The sequence below is a fragment of the Balaenoptera physalus genome (assembly GCF_965194825.1).
Source record: "Balaenoptera physalus genome assembly, chromosome: 4".
Taxonomy (NCBI): Eukaryota; Metazoa; Chordata; class Mammalia; order Artiodactyla; family Balaenopteridae; genus Balaenoptera; species Balaenoptera physalus.
The window spans coordinates 130,562,992-130,582,454 of record NC_138891.1 but is presented as its reverse complement, the minus strand read 5'-3'; the positions used below and the strand labels follow the sequence as shown (position 1 = coordinate 130,582,454).

The window sequence follows — 19,463 nt, the reverse complement described above, 5'->3', positions numbered from 1 at the left end:
CCATAAGAGGAACTAGCCACGGATAAAAGAAAGACATATCCTGCATTTTCAACCTTTTCCCACTGACCTTATTTTTAAATACATACAGACGCAGACACACAACCTTCCTGACCCAACCTCCCCCAACTAAAATCTCTCTTCTCTACTCTTCATTGCTATGCTTCTCAAAAGAGCAGTCAAAACAAGCTGCCTCCTCCACTAAATTATGCATTCATCACTGACATTCCTAAGGCTTTCTTAATTTCCCAAAGCTTAAGCTTCTTCTCATACCCTATGGTTTCAAGCCACATCTTACATGTTGCTATTTTAGCAATTACCACATGCTACAGTAATGGTCTGCCTGTCAGACTGTAACCTCTGAAAAATTCTGTATTGCCAACATCTAGAAAAGTTCCTGGCATATCAAGGCACAAATATTTGTTTCATTAACCAAATGTAAACCCAATACCTAACACGTAGGCATACCATGAATGTTGAAAAGAGTTTAGCAACCCTACTATCTACACACACCAGAATATGTGTTTGAGTGTAAACTGGGGAGAAGAACAGCATGCACAGGAAGATAAGAGACCAAAGTGCCTTGAAACTTAAAAACACAATTATTCTTTACTCCCCAGGGATCAGAGAGCTGGTCAAAGTTAACTCAGTAGGAGAGAAGAGGATGTTTCCACACTGGTGTATGAGAAGCCATGGCAGGGAGGCGTGCGAGTACCTGAGCAGCTCTGCCACTGGTGAGCACTGCTGCCAACCTGCTCCCCAGAGGAAAAGGTGTCCCAGACCTTCTGGGGTCTGGAACAGGCAACAAACCAGGCCAGTGACAACAGACATGCGCTTAAAGGCAAAACACATTTTTTAAAAAACCCAGAGAAATATATCTAGAGCTTGAACAGTACTTGCAACAGTCCAAGAGACAATGAAGCAGGCGAAGCTGCTCGTAGCTACAGACTCGTCCCTAACCAGCATTTCCTTTGCTATCTCTGGATGACAACTGGGAATGAAGGAATGAAGCAAAGATCCCTACTCAGCTGGGCAAAATTCTTTTCTACTTCAAAAGTCTCTTACTAATGTGGGAAAACTGATTAAAAGGGCAATGTCTTTTTTCTTACTTCCCCTTCTAATTTTAGTAGTAAATCCTATCTAGAGGAGCCCTGCTGGGGACACTCCTCAGAAAAACAGAGTAAATAAAGAGACATTAGGTATTTTAAAAATGTAAAGGGTCTTGGGCCAAGATTTGACAACCACTTTACATTTTATAAAATAACAGTTCAGTGCAAAATACACATTAATGAAATTACTGATCTTACCAAAACCCACTTACTCCAAATTGACAAACTAATAATTACAACCTAATAAGTTCATTGAAAGACTAATAAATCTTTTATAGCCACCTATTTTATAGCAAACTCTCTGAAGGATAAGTACATCTCCTCACTGATTTAACTGACTTCCAAAAGACGCTGGCACATTTTAGAGAAGGAATAAGGCATTAAGGATATGAAGATACCAGGAAGTAGGGTCTTCCCATTTCTTCAATAAGACCCTAAGAGTTCATCTCCTTAGGCCAAAAACATCTCCCCTGGGAATCCTAGAGGCTGACCAGTCAGTAAAAAGAAGAGATTAATGACAGGGGGGGAAAAAAAAGGCAGAAGAGGGAGGTAAGACATTCCCCATACCACATTTAGTCTATAACCTTAGAGGTGGGATATTGACAAGGTCCTGGCTACAAAGGAACTGAAAAAATGACCCCACTATATAAAACACTTTTTAATGTAATTCCACTTTAATGGGGGATGGGGAAGTGGAGTACAGCTAACCAGTATGACTCTGATTCAATCTAAGAAATGACAAATTAAAAAAGTGAAAATGACTTTACCAGATAGAAGCTAGGAACAGTTATTTTCTTACAAAAATATCCTTTGATTACTAACTTTCCTAAGGCATTAAGAAAATGACTCAAATTTATTTTTAAAAGAATATGATTTGCACACAGCTTCACCTGCACTGATGTAACATTTTCTAAACGGTGCCAGTACTGAGAAAGGAGCCAGCAGCCCGCCAACTCCACTGCATGCCCACAGTGCTCCTAGGACAGTCATTAACAACCAAGATCCTGGCAACCACTATTTCTTTGTTCCTTATATTTGCTTGGGGACAATTTTTATGATCCTATTAATATTCTCTAAACTGTCCCTGATCCTAAATAAAACAAAGGATCTGTTCCAGACGAGTGATCATATTAACGGAAAGTATTAGATGTATAAGAGGTTTAGCATCTAGACAACCCAAATTATATTTTGCTCGATCCAATTCTAAGTCAATTACAAGGAAAAAGAAGTCAGAGACAAATTTTCTTTCTATCTCAGGAGATGAACTAAATGATTTAAATCCAGGTGCTTCCTCAATCCTTACACCAATGATGGAAACAGAAAGTAGAATTCTAAATGATCAAGGGTTTCAATTCAGTACATATTTAAAATAACTTACGAGGTACAACATATACTGTTTTCTCCTTCACTCTTTTAAAAATCCCCAAGTTTCAAAACCACAGAACCAAAAAGAATCCATGTTATACTACTAGTGCAGCGACTGACAGTTTACTGAACAAACAGCCAAAGCACGTTCACTGTTCCACGGAGATAAACAGAAGACATGCATCTTCATTAAGAAACTTACACTCTAGTCAAAAGGATGGTCAAAATGTTTGACACAACCTTTCTGAATTACTAACCGGTGCAAGAAGCCACATGATAAACATATCTACTGTTTATCATGGATAATTTTTCTATATTAGCACAAATATGTCATTTAAAGAAAATACAATACTTAGAAATAACTGGCAGGTAAACTTACATTCCAAATGTTCACTACAAGTCAGGAATGAGAATCAAAAAATGAGTTCTGTCCTGATGTTAATAAGCAGGAAGGGGGTAGACAGGTTACTAACCCTGCTGGACCACAGTGTCCTCAATTATAACATGAAGAATAGATGAGATGCAGGATGGCAGATGTTATTTCTTCAAAAGCCAATTCCAATTAACTGGTGAAAACTGCCTCTAGAGCATTTTGCTGAGACTGTTAGATTCCTTTACTAAAAAGCCATGTCCTATGTTACTTGCCCTCAGAAGTGGGGTGTTTGTTTGAGATGCTGCTACTGATTTGTCAGAATGTTCACTTGAGTTGTTTTCCCAGTAGCAGCCACGTGCTGCACACCCACGCTTCTCCTCACTCTCTCCTCTGATCAGTGAAATGCAGCTCAGGGAGGCTGCAAAATGTGGCTGTGTAACCAAGCACTTCCCTGATTCTGAAGAACAGACAGTAACAACTAATGCGTACTGATGTTTAATACGGAGCCAGCACTGTTCTAACCGCTTAACACATATTAATGCACTTTGCAACAACCCCTATGATATAGATTCTATTATCATCATCCCATTTTACAGATGAGAAAAAGAGGCACAACTAAGTGAAGTAACTTGTCTAAGGCTTCACAGCAGGTAAGTAACAAAGCAAGAACTTGACCTTCAGCAGTCTGGCTCCAGATGGCCCACTTTTAACGACTTTGCTTACTGCTTCTCTGTCAACTGTACAGTGATCAAATCTACAACTTCAATTTTCTTAATGCTATGTACTAAGCCAGAAGCCCAGGTTTCATGGTGGTGTAAGTCTATATTTTACCTGCAGTCTTGAAATGTTTACTCTCTCCAAGGGGCCTGGATTCTGGCAAATAGTGCTCAAATTACCCATACCTTGAGCTCTGGCATATTACCTGGTTTGGTATATTTTTTAAAATCAAAATAGTTTCCTAAGTCACCCATTCAGCCACACAAAATACACCCTCCATTTAGTAGAATCCTCAGGAAATGTGAGTTTAGGGTTAAAGCAATTCTCCCATTAACAGAACATTAGTCAGAAAATTGGGAGGACGAGCTGATCCTTAAAACCTAAGTCTTGGAGAGGATCAGCACCGTGAAGAGCAGTAACGGGGGGAATGCCACTTCCCAAGTGATTTGCTGGGTATGCAGTCTTATTAATCCTTGTGAAAGGGGCCCCTTGTAAACTTGGCCCCCAAAAATGCAGACTTCAAGGAGTAACAGTGATCTTTCAAAGAATTTGTTATATACAAATTATACTCCAATGTGCAGATTATCTTCTGGTGGTCCCATTATACCCTTTTTACCTATTACTACACTTCAAATCATACCCATGAAACAAACCAACCATCTGGCTTGTCTCCAAATTCAAAATACATGGTATTATATGTAATAGGCAACAATGTATTTTTTGTTATTTCCATTCTCCATATCAACAATGTAATAAGAAATTTACACTCAAGCTTCTAATCTTTAAAATACAGCATAAAAAGAATAGAACTACATGTGAAATAAAAATTAAAATGAATTAAGAACATCTGAAAAAATGACAGCTTTTAAGAGGAAATCACAAGTTTTAAAAAAAGTACCCCAATTGTTGAAAGAGTGTTACTGGCAGTGGTTAACAAACTCTTTATGTTCCCCAACAGAAAAGGGGGAGGCATAAACCCAAGTTATATAACATGCACGTACTACTGTTACCCTGTATCTTGAAGATGAATGTCTTTCTTATTTTATATAAAAGTGAGTTTTCAAAAAGTCAAGGGTTTATTATTTTCTTCCAAATGAATCATCTTGCACTCACCTTAGAAACCCTAATCCCTAAAAAATTCATGATTTTTAATCTCTTCTAGTCCCAAACGTAAGGCACCTTTTTCTACTACAAAATGTTTTAATGAGCTACCATCAATAAGAATCAGTCATTCTTCTGACCACAGATAAGGGTCAGATCCACCCCCACTCCACACTTCCCTTCCCTAAACTCTGTTAGCAATAGGGACTGTATGCTTGGGTCCTGTGCTCATTTTTAAAGCAAGAAGTAATGATCCGAGACAGAAAGACACCAGCGCCAACACTACGACAATGAGACAGATATCCATATGGTTTGCCTTTCACCCGACAGTGCTTTCAAGACTCGATCCAAAGAGACCTGTTAATTCCACCCACATTCTCCTTCCCCTCCTCTCTGCCACCAGAAACTACTAGTGTATGTATGAAAAGCCAGGGGCCATGAAAACCACGAGGAAGGCTCGTGGAGGAAGCCTCCTTCTGTGTTCTCCTAAAGAAATCTTTATGAAGAACAAATTAAGTTCACTTTCTGAAATGTATAAACCACAGAACAACAAAACCACAAAAGGGAAACAAAAAACTAAGTACAATAAGAAGAGTGAATACTTTTGTTACAATACTATTAAGAGGTGACTCCTAGCTGCAAATTTCTTCCTCAGTTTTAGCTCTCTCCAGCACAAACTTCTCAGGCAGTAGGTCACGAGGCTGCTCTGTTTACCCACCACCTCAGCGCTCCTCGGCCACTTCCTAAGAGCGCTGGCACCTCACCCGCTGATTACCTGTATCAACACAAACAGCCCCAGCTTCAGGCCTCTGAAGCAACCCCTCTTGAGTGCTCCTTGGCCTTTTACAGTGGAGGCATGTGATGAGAGTATCTGCACCAGCTGTTCCTAATTACCTCTCAGGCTGGGGCGAATGACTCAGCAGCCCAACTTTTTTTTAAGGAGTCATCTACCTTGTTAGCCAACCAATATATCGAACAATGGTAAACCACTTGACAGAGCCACAGGTTAAACAACAATAATGCACGATGCCATGCCATCACTTAAACCAAGGCCATCCTACTCCCAGCTGACTCACCAAGTGTTCTTTTTCCCCAGGCTTCTTTAATCCAAAGGCTGAAGTGGCAAGCGCCTTCAAGCCCAGCCCAGCCCTTGCACCACTACCCAAGACCAGGAAGAAGCAGCCGGCCTCTTCCCATTTCTCTGCTTGACCATGTGAAGCGCTCAAGCGCTCTGGCACTAACACGTCCGGTGTTTCCACCCTCTATCTTTCGGAACTGCTTGAAATGCAAACCCTGCTGGATATAAGCAGTGTTAAACTACATGAACAAAGACCTAGTCGCAGCACCCTCCAGACCCAATACTGATAGAATTCTCCCGAAAGATAGGCATCCCTACAAAACAGCCTTTGTTCCTTCAAGAGTGACACTGGAGTCTGTTTTTCCCACACACGTTCTTTCACAATCACTACTACGCTATACCTTGAATCAGCCCAAATTCAACGCAGAAGGCTCACTGCACAAAAACCTTCTGTACCATTCTACTCAGTGACATAAAACTGCCGTGCAAGAACGAGAAAACCATGGCACTCGCGTTTCATTAGACGAGCACAAAGCTGGTGACTCTACGATCAACACCCACTCTCACCCGACTGTGGGAGTCTTTAATTACAACGCGCGGGCAAAACTCCAACAAAGGGAGCCCTGGGATCTCCGGGCCCCCAAACCAATCTTCGCTAAACCCAGCCCCGCAGGGTGGTATTTTTGCTCCAGCCACGAACTCGGCCTTTCTTACGTGATTACACGCGCGACCTACACCCAGGCTGGGCAGACGGGAGGCAAACAGCTCGCCGGACGCGGCGGCTGCCGACGGTGGTGGGAGGGGGCGGAGGGACAATACGGAGCCGGGCCGGCCGCGCGGGCGGTGCTGATGTGTCACAGCCCCGGCGGGCCGCGCGCCGGCTGGGGGTTGGGGGGGTGCCGGGCTCGGACCCAGGTGCCCGAGAGGCGGGGAAGGGGGAGCGGGCGCCCAGGCCCCAGCACATCCCGGCCCCCCGCCCGCCGGCCGGGGGTAAAGTACAGCACGGGCCCGTAAACAACGGCGCCGGCCGCGCGCGGGGCCACGGGGCGCCGACCCGTCGCCCCTTCCGGCGGACGCGGCCACTTCCAGGAACGGGAGCCGCAGCCGCCCCCCGCGGGCCCCGCTTAATGCCCCCAGCCCAGAAAGCAGCCGCCCCGGTCTCCCTCACCACCTCCCCAGGACCTGCCCGCGGACCGCCCCTCACAGGCCGGCGGCCCAGACCGCGCGCGCGACGCCGCCGCGCTTACCCTGCCGGGGAAGGGCGCCCGGGACAGGCGAGCCACTCACCAGAGCCGAGGCGCGACGCAGCCCGACTGACGGCAGCCAGCGAGCCTGGCGGGCCGCGCGGGCAGCTATCAGGTGACTCACTCCCTCTCCGTGGCCGGCCGCCCCCTCCCCTCTCCTTCCTTTCCCTTTCCTCCCTCGCCTCCCCTCCCTTCCCCTCTCGTTCCCTCCCCTTCCCCCCTCCGCCGCGGCCACCGCCCCCTCCTGGCGCCCAAGCCCCGCCCCCTCGCGAGGTCCCGCCCCGTAGGCCTGCCTCGCGAGACCCCGCCCTTCCCCGCTCTGTAGCGCCTAAACCCCGCCCTCACTAAAGGCCCCGCCCCGCCAGCCTGGAAACCTCGGTACGCGGATCCCTGCGGCTGCCTGCGTGTAGGCAGAAGCCCACACGAGGGGATGCAGGGAGGCATCGCGCGAGCCCTGGTCAGGGCAGGCCTCGAGGAGGCGGCGGCGGGGTCCCGCAACCTCCGTGGGCAGCGCCCCTTTGCGAGCACAGCCCGCAGCCTGAACGAAAAAGCCACCCGAGGACCACCTCCTCCTTTCCTGCTGAAAGCAGAAAGGAAAAGCCTGACGGCCTGCTCGCTCTAAGTGTTGCCGGGATACCCGGAATCGAGTGCCAGCGGACACCAGCAGGGAGGACGAGCGCCGGCCACGTCCCTCCCCAGACCAGACCCCCTCAGGAGTAGCTTCTGGCAGCCCCTGCAGCAGAGCTTCTTCTCTGCCTTCTCCTGGGGGTGGCGGGAAGCCCAGGTTCGCAAGGTTTTTGAGCTTCCTGATAGGGATGCATCAAATGCATCCAGGATTTTGTAGAAAGCCTCTGGCAGCCCTACTTTTGTCTGACAGTGAAAACAGTGGCGTCGGCTAACAGGTGTTCCCTGTACGTGGTGGCCGCCAGGAAACTTGGAACCAGGTTGAGCGCCCAGTGGTGTCAGCCGGCTCATCTCAAGCCCAGGTCAGGCTTTCATCTTCTGCTGCTTATTCCGGTGTTCATCCAATTGTTGGTGTTAAAATTAAGTTCCCAAGCCATTTAGCATCTCTGGAGTTCAAAGCACTGACTGTGCGAAAAGATGTGCACCTGGCAAAGCCTACACTTCTCAATCTGAAGGGAGACCCGAGCACTCTGGCACTGTGCCAGCCGACCTGATTGGAGTTGGGATCTTGTGAAGGGGTTTTGCCGTTGGCTTTTGAGTTCAGGTCGAAAGACAGAAAGAAGTCGATGACTGGACAGCATCAGCACCAGGATGTGTGGGCTCATTCTTGCACACAGGAAGACAGCCCTGGACCTCTCAGGGCAAAAAAAGACTGCCAAGTTAATGAAGTCAGGTATTATCACTAACATGACTGCGTTTGTATTCACAGGCGGTGAGACTTAGGGACATTTGAGTTACATCCAAAATACACGAGAAAATGATGAGTGAAATTGTGTGGGAGTCCAAGGGGTAAAGTGATTCGCTGTGACCTAGAATTTGGGCAGTAGGTAACATTTGCATTGGGTCTTAACTGGGAAGAATGGGGCCCTGCAGTCCAGGGAGGGAAGAGCATATGCAATAGTCCAGACGTTGGAGGCAGATGGCATTTCAGGCTACCTGAGTTCATGGTGGGGTAAAAATATTTAGTTAGAAAGGAGGAAAGAACAGTTGGAAATAGACATGAAAGGACTGGGGTTCTTACATGCACCTGAGCATTTTTGAGGCTTCACTCACCTTCCACCCAAAGCCAGTGGAATTCTAGTCTTCCTTCCTCCCACGCCTTTGCAGTTTCTTCGAGAGGAAGAACAGACCCTCCTCTTTGCGAGGATCTCTTCCTTCTGTACTCTCGATAAATGGCAGTGAAAGTTTCTAGCATATGTTCTGATATGTTAAATTATTTGAAAAGTCTTACAAAGGTATATCAAGGTGTTGAGAATATCAAGGCTGTTAGGAGTTACTCTCAAACTTTAGTGTTCATAAGAATCTCTGGATAGCCAGGACATGGAAGCAACCCAAATGTCCATCAACAGAGGAATGGATAAAGAAGATGTGGTACATATACACAGTGGAATATTACTCAGCCATAAAAAGGAACAAAACAGTGCAATTTGCAGAGACGTGGATAGACCTAGAGACTGTCATACAGAGTGAAGTAAGTCAGAAAGAAAACAAATATATAATATCGCTTATATGTGGAATCTAGAAAAATGGTACAGACGAACTTATTTGCAAAGCAGAAATAGAGACATAGATGTAGAGAACAAGCTTATGAATACCAAGGGGGGAAGGGGGGATGAATTGGGAGATTGGGATTGATATATATACACTACTATGTATGAAATAAATAACTAATGAGAACCTACTGTATAACACAGGGAACTCTACTCAGTGCTCTGTGGTGACCTAAATGGGAAGGAAATCTAAAAAAAGAGGTGATATATGTATATGTATAACTGATTCACTTTGCTGTACAACAGAAACTAACACAACATTGTAAAGCAACTATACTCCAGTAAAAATTAAAAAAAAAAAAAAAGAAAGAATCTCTGGGGTACTTGTTAAAAATGTAGATTCCTGGGCTCTGCCCCCAAAGATTCTGGTTTCATATGTCTGAATGTGACCCAAGGATCTGCATTATTTTTAATAGTGATGCAAATGGTCTTCAAACCTCACTTGAGAAGTACTGAGTTAAAGCTTATGGTGTATATTAGGTGCAGGGCAAAAAAAAAAAAAAACTAGAGAATGATATAAAACCAAGTCAGAATGGGAAGGGCCTCATGCACTGTGCCTACAGTTTGAACTTTATCCCATGGGCTGAAGGGAGTGTGTAGAGGTATTTAAGTCATGTGATTGTTTTTAGAAGCTAATTCTAGAGAACCTCATTCACTCCATTTCCATTGCCTTAGCTCCTTCTGTCTCTAAATATTCATTCACTAATTAAATCAACGATATTTGGAGGTTGAACAAATTGTTTTAAACTGTAAACGATTACCAAGATAAAACAAGAATAGGTCACCACAAGTTGAAAAACTGCCAGTTCACACTTCTTCCCTCAAAAATGATTATGAATTAAAACCCTACCACCCCTACCCCTAGGTTGAAAGATTTTTGTAAAAAATGAACATATTTCATTAGAAGACAGGCTTCCTTGAGCAGGATGGGCAAACACACCCTAGTGTTTACCTGCTATCTGAAATGAAAGGTAAGGTGAAAGGAATGTAGCCTCTGACTTGGGATATTCACAGCGTCTAAGATTTAAAAAAGGCAGAAATTATAAAATAAGCTACAAGGATATATTGTACAACACAGGGAATATAGCCAATATTTTATAATAACAATAAATGGAGTATAACCTTTAAAAATTCTGAGTCACTATATTGTACACCTGTCACATATAATATTGTACATCAGCTATACTTCAATTTTTTTTAAAGGCAGTAAAAGAGAAAGAAAGAACACAATATTGGAGCAGAAGAACTTAACGTGACAGGGGCCAAATTGGTGAAAGAGGTGCTACTTGAATACCAGATGTAATGACAACCAAAGTGGCACAGTGTAGGGTCCAAGTAGGGAAAAATTCTTGTGCCTCCAACAAAACCAACTGGAGTAACTCTTTTGTCACTCTCCCCATCGAGAAGGGGAATCTGTTGTCCATCCACTCAAAGCGGGGTTGGCCCTGTAACTTCATAGCCAAGAGAACACTGCGGAAGTGACGCTCTGTTAGTTCTGGGTCTAGTCTTTGGATTGGCATCTCCCGCTTCCTCTTTCTTGGGACCCTCCCTCACAGACAAGTCACCATGCTGTGACAAGCCCAGCATGGGACCTGTGTAGCCTCTGCAGGCAACAGCCCTAGCAGGACAACCAGCCAATAGTTGGCATTAAATGTGTCATGTGAGCGAGCCACCTTGTTTGTTCTGTTCTAGTCAAGTTTATACATGACTCCAGCCCCAGCCAAAAGAAAAAACAAAAAATCTCCGAACGGAGCCCAGTCAACTCATAGAATTATAAGATAATAAAATGATTGCTGTTTTAAACCACTAAGTCTTGGGGCGGTTTGGTTAAAGAAAATATCTGATGATGGAGTAGAGCATGAAAATGTAGTTAAATTTTGTGAGAAGACCCACAAGGCCGATGGTCAAGGCTTAGAGGAAAGTTCAGATAAATAAAACGGAAAATATGTAGAAGAGACCGGTTAATTTTAAACTGTATATATTTATCTAATGAAGTAGAGAAATTGTTATTCTCTCAGAAGCTAATGCTAAAAATCATACTCAAGAAATATATATATGTATATATACATACACACATATAAATGCTTATGGGTAGAAGGTGAGACCCTGAGGATTCTGAATGTCGCCTGACTGCTCTGCACAACTGGGGAGATGAGAGAGAGTTGGAAGCAGCAGGCTGCACAGAGTCTGATGTAACCAGTCCCTCAAGCCCAAAGTAAAGTCACTAAATGTTGGGTGCACGTGCCCTTCCTGTGGAGCCTGATATTCGTGCTTGGTGCTGAGTCAGAAAGAGCAAGCAGAGCCTTCAGGCACAGTCACACGTCTGCAAAGGGCAGAAAGATCCAGCCTGATAACTTTGTTACCTGTATTTGTTGAGGTTTACACCCAGAATTATACCTGCAGCTCTTGGTCTTTTCAAAATTCATGCAGGTGTTAAATTCTACTTGATAATATATTTGTCTTAATAAAATTTTTCTCAAAAAAAATTGTTTTTAAGTAAAACTGACACAACTAGCAGAGGTGCCGTATTTTAACTCATAGTTTCTTTCACCTCTGACACGCACTGTTTCATTCACCTAGAGCAGCGGGTCTCCACAGAGGCCGGTTTTGCCCCCCAGGAGATATTGGTATTGATATGGGACAGGGGCGGCAGGTGGGGGTGGGGAATGCTACTGGTATCTAGTGGGTAGGGGCCAGAGATGCTCCTAAACAACCTACAATGCACCGGGGAGTCCCCATGGATAAACTGCACTGTGAATATAGACTCCTTATTCTCCATTCATAACAAAGAATTCTCAGGCCCAACGCATCAATAATGTCAAGGTTGAAAAACCCTCAATGAGATGTACTCATGCTCCAATATGAGAAGTGTATACATAAATTAAAAGAAGGAATAAAGGGAAATAAATAAGTGGAAGGAAAATACAATGAAACCAGGGAAGAAGCTAAACGTACATATCACAAAACAGATATCCTTGACAAAGATGACCTCCAGAATTCTCTGCCGTCTCCTAGCAGCCAGGTAAAAAGGGAAACCTGTTAAGTCAACAATGAGCTACCTAGGGGCTGGATAGGAGTGATCACCGTGGGAGGAAGAAGTACTGAACTCTGAGAGAAGACGAAAAAAATGGGCACGGGCTATGACCCCCATCACAACAACACATTTCCTGGACTGGGGTGCCAGATGTAGGAAGTGCTTTGGAAATAGAGTAGAATGAGTAACCTCTGAGGTTTAAAAGTTATCAAATAAGATAGACCTATGGGGTCAGAGGAGAGATACGCATACTGCCATAAAGAGATAGAACCGTCACTTGGGGGTGCTGGATTTTCTCCACTGGACACTCCTGATTCCCTGTACAGTCTTCCCCACCCTGCTCTGTGCCCCAGGAAGCTGTTCTCTAGGCGCAGCATCCAGAGGGTCCCCTGCTTCCTCACTTCTGGTCGTACTTGGATAACCGGAGGTGTCAGCAGGAACGCAGCTGTCTCCCATCCCAGGCGGTAGGTTGGCTCTAGCTATGTTCCTCTAACAAAGGTCCAGCGGCTCTCAGGCAACCTCTATGTAGAGCTACAGCCGAAGCAACATCTTTCTAGGGGTGGTGATAACTCCCCACCTTGGTTAGCCCCAGGGTGCATCACTGTCCCTTGGCAGGTTAGATGCCCAGTCCTATCTGTTTCCTGCCACTTCTGGGACTTATTCACCAGGTCAAGACTTGGGGATAACCAGAGTGAATATATTAACACATACAAGGAAAGAATGTGACTGTCAAGAAGAGGAGTTCATCAAAATCTGAAGCCAACAAGAGGGGAGCCAGAGGTGCAAACACAGGCAACACATCCCTGGCACCGGGGTGTGAGGGTGAGGGTAGGTCAGCCAAGGACACAATACAGGTAGCCCCTGCTTTTCAAAAGTTCATTTTACACCACTTTGATTTTACAGAATATCTACATTAGTACTTATTTTTGTTAACTAAAAGAAATCTAAAGAGGATTTTTATTTTTACAAAAAAGGAGAAAAATGAAAATAGCATTCAGCTTCTGTTTTGCAGTGAGCCTTTATAGAGGCAGTGCACATCCTGAATGTCAAGAGTGGCGCCACCCAGCTCCTTCCCCGGGAACTACACTCAGCCTCTCAGCATTAAGCCACCATAGCTTGGGACTATGTCTGAGCATCTGTGTTTTATCTCAGTTTATTTTGTGCATTCATTAGCAAGATGTGTCCTAAAGTAATTACTTCTTCACTTTATGCCATTTCAGCTTACGAAAGGTTTCATAGAAACACTCAACTTTCTCAGAAAGTGAGGAAACCTGTATTTTATTCCCAGGCAGGACGTGGGGAGGATGGAAGCTGAGGGCTACCCGTGTCTTGGTTCCATTAGATTAGGCACCCAGGTCACCCCATTTACATCGCTCTTTGATTTCTTTCTAATGATTTGCTTTGCATATACATCTGCCTACAGGGAGAGATCATCTGATTAGTGAGTATCAACATTTGGTACATTTGCTGGCAATACTCTCTTCATAAACTAATAAATCATCTTTCCGGTTTTCTTCCTGCCTCTGTAGCTTTCGGTGAGTGTGCATCTGAAAGACAGATCACCACTGATATGTCCACAGTTCAGATTTCTGATCTGCAAGTACGGAATCGTACTGAGTGTGACAAGGTAAAGCCCCAGGTGACCTGGTCTAGGTGGTACCTCCTTCACAGGAACTCTCTTGGTATTCATCACTAGTAACCTTTAGATCAGGGGCACTTTATTCCCCCATTTACTTCCCTTTCTCTAAATCCCTTTTAGGCAGACACTGCTAGTTGTCTACTCAATATCCATTCCCCCTTCTTCCTTTCTATTATGATTGAATGTGTGCTTAAAAACACTTGAAAACACCTCCCCCAGACTGCTTTAGTCATGTGACCTAGTTCTGGCCAACCAGATATATGCACTCAATGGAACTTCCAAGAAAGCTCTTACTTTCCTGATAACAAAAGACCAAATCAGCCAGTATGCAATTTTGCCTTCTGCCCTCTCTGCCTTGTATGATTGAGGTGGGGCTCTTTTCTCTCATCCTTGAGTATGAGAACCACACTCTAAGCATAGCAGGCCAGGAAGCTAGAAAAAAGCTCAGGTCCTTGACAGCTTCCTTGAGCAGCTGACCAGCCCTGGTTGTGGGGTTCACGCCTCTTATCATACAGGAGAAAGAAAACCCTATTAGTTAAGGCTTGCAGAGTTGGGTGTCTATTACATGAAGCCAAATGCAGCCTTAAGTGATAAGTTTTCTTAATTTCAAGGCTTTGCCAATTCCCCCATATCATTCTGTTTAAATGCACGAACTGAGAACCCTGAAGTCATGCATCCTAGGTTATGTGGGAATAAATGAGTTGTTATGATCATAGGCAAACTATGCATATGACCCCGGAAGCTAGCACAAATAGCAGTATAATCATGTTGAGAGTATTAGAAGGACAAAGAATTGATATTATTATGAAATTACAAAGAATATGATATGTTATTGACTTCTGGATTGCCATATCCTCTTAGATATAACTAGGTCACAAATAAGAAAACAGAGATGCAGTTAAGTCAGTAAAAATACTCTGATAAAATTCCAGGAAATCGCTCTTTTGAAACATGGGACAGCTGCCAAAGGGGGGAAAAAGGAAGTTAAAATCTTTCAAAACAATTTCATGGATTTTAGCTCTGCAGAAACATTGGAAAGCATAAGAAATTGTATGGAATTATTCTGATAATTTAAACTCTTCCTCTTTTATTATGCATTTTATAACTGGATGACCAAAGTCTGCATCATAGTTAGATTACACAAATTGAAAGAGACATATCCATTTACAGCAGCCAAAATAAAGAAGTCCAAGCACTGCAAGCAGCATGAGGGGTAGAGACTTGGGCGCTCCATGATCGTAATGACTTGCGGCGGGAATATGGGAGGATGGGGGAGACAGCTGCTTCTTCTAGACACTAGGGAATGCAGCTGGACCTGGATCCAAAGCAGGCTCTCCATTATCGACCAGACCCAGAGGACAACGCCCAGCTGGAGGACCAAGCAGAGCACAGAAGGCTGGCCACCCTGTGCCTTTGGATTGGAGAATTTAACCCATTTACATGTAAGCCACGTGGCTGAGACGGTCTTGGTGCTCCAGCCAGATATCAGGCCTGAACCTCTGAGGTGGGAGAGCCGAGTTCAGGACATTGTACCAACAGAGACCTCCCAACCCCACGTAATATCAATCGGCGAGAGCTCTCCCAGAGATCTTTGTCTCAACGCGAAGACCCAGCTCCACTCAACAACCAGCAAGGGCTTCCCTGGTGGTGCAGTGGTTAGGAGTCTGCTTGCCAATGCAGAGGACACGGGTTCGAGCCCTGGTCTGGGAAGATCCCACATGCCGCAGAGCGACTAAGCCCATGAGCCACAACTACTGAGCCTGCACGTCTGGAGCCTGTGCTCCGCAATGGGAGAGGCCGCGACGGTGAGAGGCCCGCACATCGTGATGAAGAGTGGCCCCCGCTCACCACAACTGGAGAAAGCCCTCACACAGAAACAAAGACCCAACAGAGCCAAAAATAAAAAAAAATTAAAAAAAAAAAAATGGTCCACATTAAAAAAATCTTTACAAAAAAAAAAAAAAACAACCAGCAAGCTCCAGTGCTGGACACCCCATGCCAAACAACTAGCAAGACAGGAACACAACCCCACCCATTAGAAGAGAGGCTGCCTAAAATCATAATAAGTTCACAGACACCCCAAAACACACCACCAGACGCTGTCCTGCCCACCAGAAAGACAAGATCCAGCCTTATCCACCAGAACACAGCACCAGTCCCCTCCACCAAGAACCCTACACAACGCACTGAAACAACCTTACCCACTGGGGGCAGACATCAAAAACAATGGGAACTATGAAACTGCAGCCTGTGAAAAGGAGACTCCAAACACAGTAAGTTAAGCAAAATGAGAAGACAGAGGAATACACAGCCGATGAAGGAGCAAGGTAAAAACCCACCAGACCAAACAAATGAAGAGGAAATAGGCAGTCTACCTGAAAAAGAATTCAGAGTAACGATAGTAAAGATGATCCAAAATCTTGGAAGTAGAATGGAGAAAATACAAGAAACGTTGAACAAGGACCTATAAGAACTAAAGAGCAAACAAACAATGATGAACAACACAATCAATGAAATTAAAAATTCTCTAGGGCTTCCCTGGTGGCGCAGTGGTTGAGAGTCTGCCTGCCGGTGCAGGAGACATGGGTTCGAGCCCTGGTCTGGGAGGATCCCACGTGCCGTGGAGCGACTGGGCCCATGAGCCACAATTGCTGAGCCTGCGCGTCTGGAGCCTGTGCTCCACAACAAGAGAGGCCGCGATGGTGAGAGGCCCGTGCACCGCGATGAAGAGTGGCCCCCGCTTGCCGAGGCTGTTGAAAGCCCTCACACAGAAACGAAGACCCAAGGCAGCCATAAGTAAATAAATAAATTAATTAAAAATAATAATGTACCAATATTGATTCATTAATTGTAACAAATGTACCACTAATACAAGATGTTAATAACAGGAGAAACTAGGGGAAAGGAAGCATGAAACTCTCTGTAATTTCTGCTAAAAAAAAAAAAATTCTCTAGAAGGAATCAATAGCAGAATAACTGAGGCAGCAGAATGGATAAGTGACCCGGAAGATAAAAGAGTAGAAATACTTACCTCAAAGCAGAATAAAGAAAAAAGAATGAAAAAAATTGAGGACAGTCTCAGAGACCTCTGTGACATTAAACATACCAACATTCGAACTATAGGGGTGCCAGAAGAAGAAGAGAAAAAGAAAGGGTCTGAGAAAATATTTGAAGAGATTATAGTTGAAAACTGCCCTAATATGGGAAAGGAAATAGTCAATGAAGTCCAGGAAAGGCAGAGAGTCCCATACAGGATAAATGCAAGGAGAAACATGCCAAGACACATATTAATCAAATTATCAAAAATTAAATACAAAGAAAAAATATTAAAAGCAGCAAGGGAAAAACAACAAATAACATACAAGGGAATCCCCATAGGTTAACAGCTGATCTTTCATCAGAAACTCTGCAAGCCAGACGGGAGTGGCAGGACATATTTGATGTAATGAAAGGGAAAAACCTATAACCAAGATTACTCTACCCAGCAAGGATCTCATTCAGATTTGACAGAGAAATTAAAACCTTTACAGACAAGCAAAAGCTAAGAGAATTCAGCACCACCAAACCAGCTTTACAACAAATGTTAAAGGAACTTCTCTAGGCAGGAAACACAAAAGAAGAAAAAGACCTACAATAACAAACCAAAAACAATTAAGAAAATGGTAATAGGAACATACATATTGATAATGACCTTAAATGTAAATGGATTAAACACTCCAAACAAAAAACATAGACTGGTTGAATGGATACAAAAACAAGACTCATATACATGCTGTCTACAAGAGACCCACTTCACACCTAGGGACACATACAGACTGAAAGTGAGGGAATGGAAAAAGATATTCCATGCAAATGGAAATCAAAAGAAAGCTGGAGTAGCAATTCTCATATCAGACAAAATGAACTTTAAAATAAAGACTATTACAAGAGACAAAGAAGGACACTACATAATGATCAAGGGATCATTCAAGAAGAAAATATAATAATTGTAAATATTTATGCACGCAACATAGGAGCACCTCAATACATAAGGAAAATGCTAACAACCATGAAAGGGGAAATTGACAGTAACACAATAATAGTAGGGGACTTTAACACCCCACTTTCACCAATGGACAGATCATCCAAAATGAAAATAAATAAGGAAACACAAGCTTTAAATGACACGTTAAACTAGATGGACTTAATTGATATTTATAGGACATTCCATCAAAAAACAACAGAATACACTTTCTTCTCAAGTGCTCATGGAATATTCTCCAGGATAGATCATATCTTGGGTCATAAATCAAGCCTTGATAAATTTAAGAAAATTGAAATCTTATCAAGTATCTTTTGCAACCACAACACTATGAGACTAGATATCAATTACAGGAAAAAATCTGTAGAAAATACACAAATGGAGGCTAAACAATACACTAATAAATAACCAAGAGATCACTGAAGAAATCAAAGAGGAAATCAAAAAATACCTAGAAACAAATGACAATGAAAACATGACGACCCAAAACCTGTGGGATGAAGCTAAAGCAGTTCTAAGAGGGAAGTTTATAGCAATACAATCCTCAAGAAACAAGAAACATCTCAAATAAACAACCTAATCTTACACCTAAAGCAATTAGAGAAAGAAGAACAAAAAAAAACCCCAAAGTTAGCGAAAGGAAAGAAATCATAAAGATCAGATCAGAAAAAAAATGAAAAAATAATTAAGGAAACAATAGCAAGGATCAATAAAACTGAAAACTGGTTCTTTGAGAAGATAAACAAAATTGACAAACCATTAGCCAGACTCATCTAGAAAAAAAGGGAGAAGACTCAAATCAACAGAATTAGAAATGAAAAAGAACTAACAACTGACACTGCAGAAATACAAAGGATCATGAGAGATTACTACAAGCAACTATATGCTAATAAAATGGACAACCTGGAAGAAATGGACAAATTCTTAGAAAAGCACAACCTTCCGAGACTGAATCAGGAAGAAATACAAAATGTAAATGGACCAATCACAAGCACTGAAATTGAAACTGTGATTAAAAATCTTCCAACAAACAAAAGCCCAGAACCAGATGGCTCCACAGGCAAATTCTATCAAACATTTAGAGAACAGCTAACACCTATCCTTCTCAAGCTCTTCCAAAATATATCAGAGGGAGGAACACTCCCAAACTCATCCTACAAGTCCACCATCACTCTGATACCAAAACCAGACAAAGATGTCACAAAAAAAAGAAAACTACAGGCCAATATCACTGATGAACATCGTTGCAAATATTCTCAACAAAATGCCAGCAAACAGAATCCAACAGCACATTAAAGGATCATACACCATGCAAGGAATGCAAGGATTCTTCAATGTACGCAAATCAATCAATGTGATACACCATATTAACAAACTGAAGGCGAATAACCATACGATCATCTCAATAGATGCAGAAAAAGCTTTCGACAAAATTCAACACCCATTTATGATAAAATCCCTCCAGAAAGTAGGCATAGAGGGAACTTACCTCAACATAATAAAGGCCATAGATGACAAACCCACAGCCAACATTGTTCTCAATGGTGAAAA

The 19,463-nt window shown here is 43.3% G+C and overlaps 1 protein-coding gene and 1 long non-coding RNA gene across 8 annotated transcripts in view; one reads left to right on the top strand and one right to left on the bottom strand.

The window, feature by feature from the left end:
* The window catches only part of BACH1 (BTB domain and CNC homolog 1), a 78,642-nt gene that overhangs the window by 38,428 nt on the left and 20,751 nt on the right, over positions 1-19,463 (bottom strand). For 3 of the 7 annotated variants that reach the window (XM_082460421.1, XM_082460427.1, XM_082460426.1), the window contains exon 1: positions 7,028-7,201. The exons of 1 other annotated variant lie outside the window; for it this stretch is intronic. The gene's annotated coding sequence lies outside the window, so the exon portion shown is untranslated. Of the gene's footprint in view, positions 1-6,987; positions 7,208-19,463 lie in introns of those variants that run through there. 3 more of the 7 variants (XM_082460428.1, XM_082460422.1, XM_082460423.1) reach the window with 3 other exon arrangements.
* Positions 7,000-9,602, top strand: LOC309660183. The gene is made up of 2 exons (XR_014263244.1): positions 7,000-7,099; positions 7,335-9,602. It is a non-coding gene; the product is annotated as an uncharacterized lncRNA (long non-coding RNA).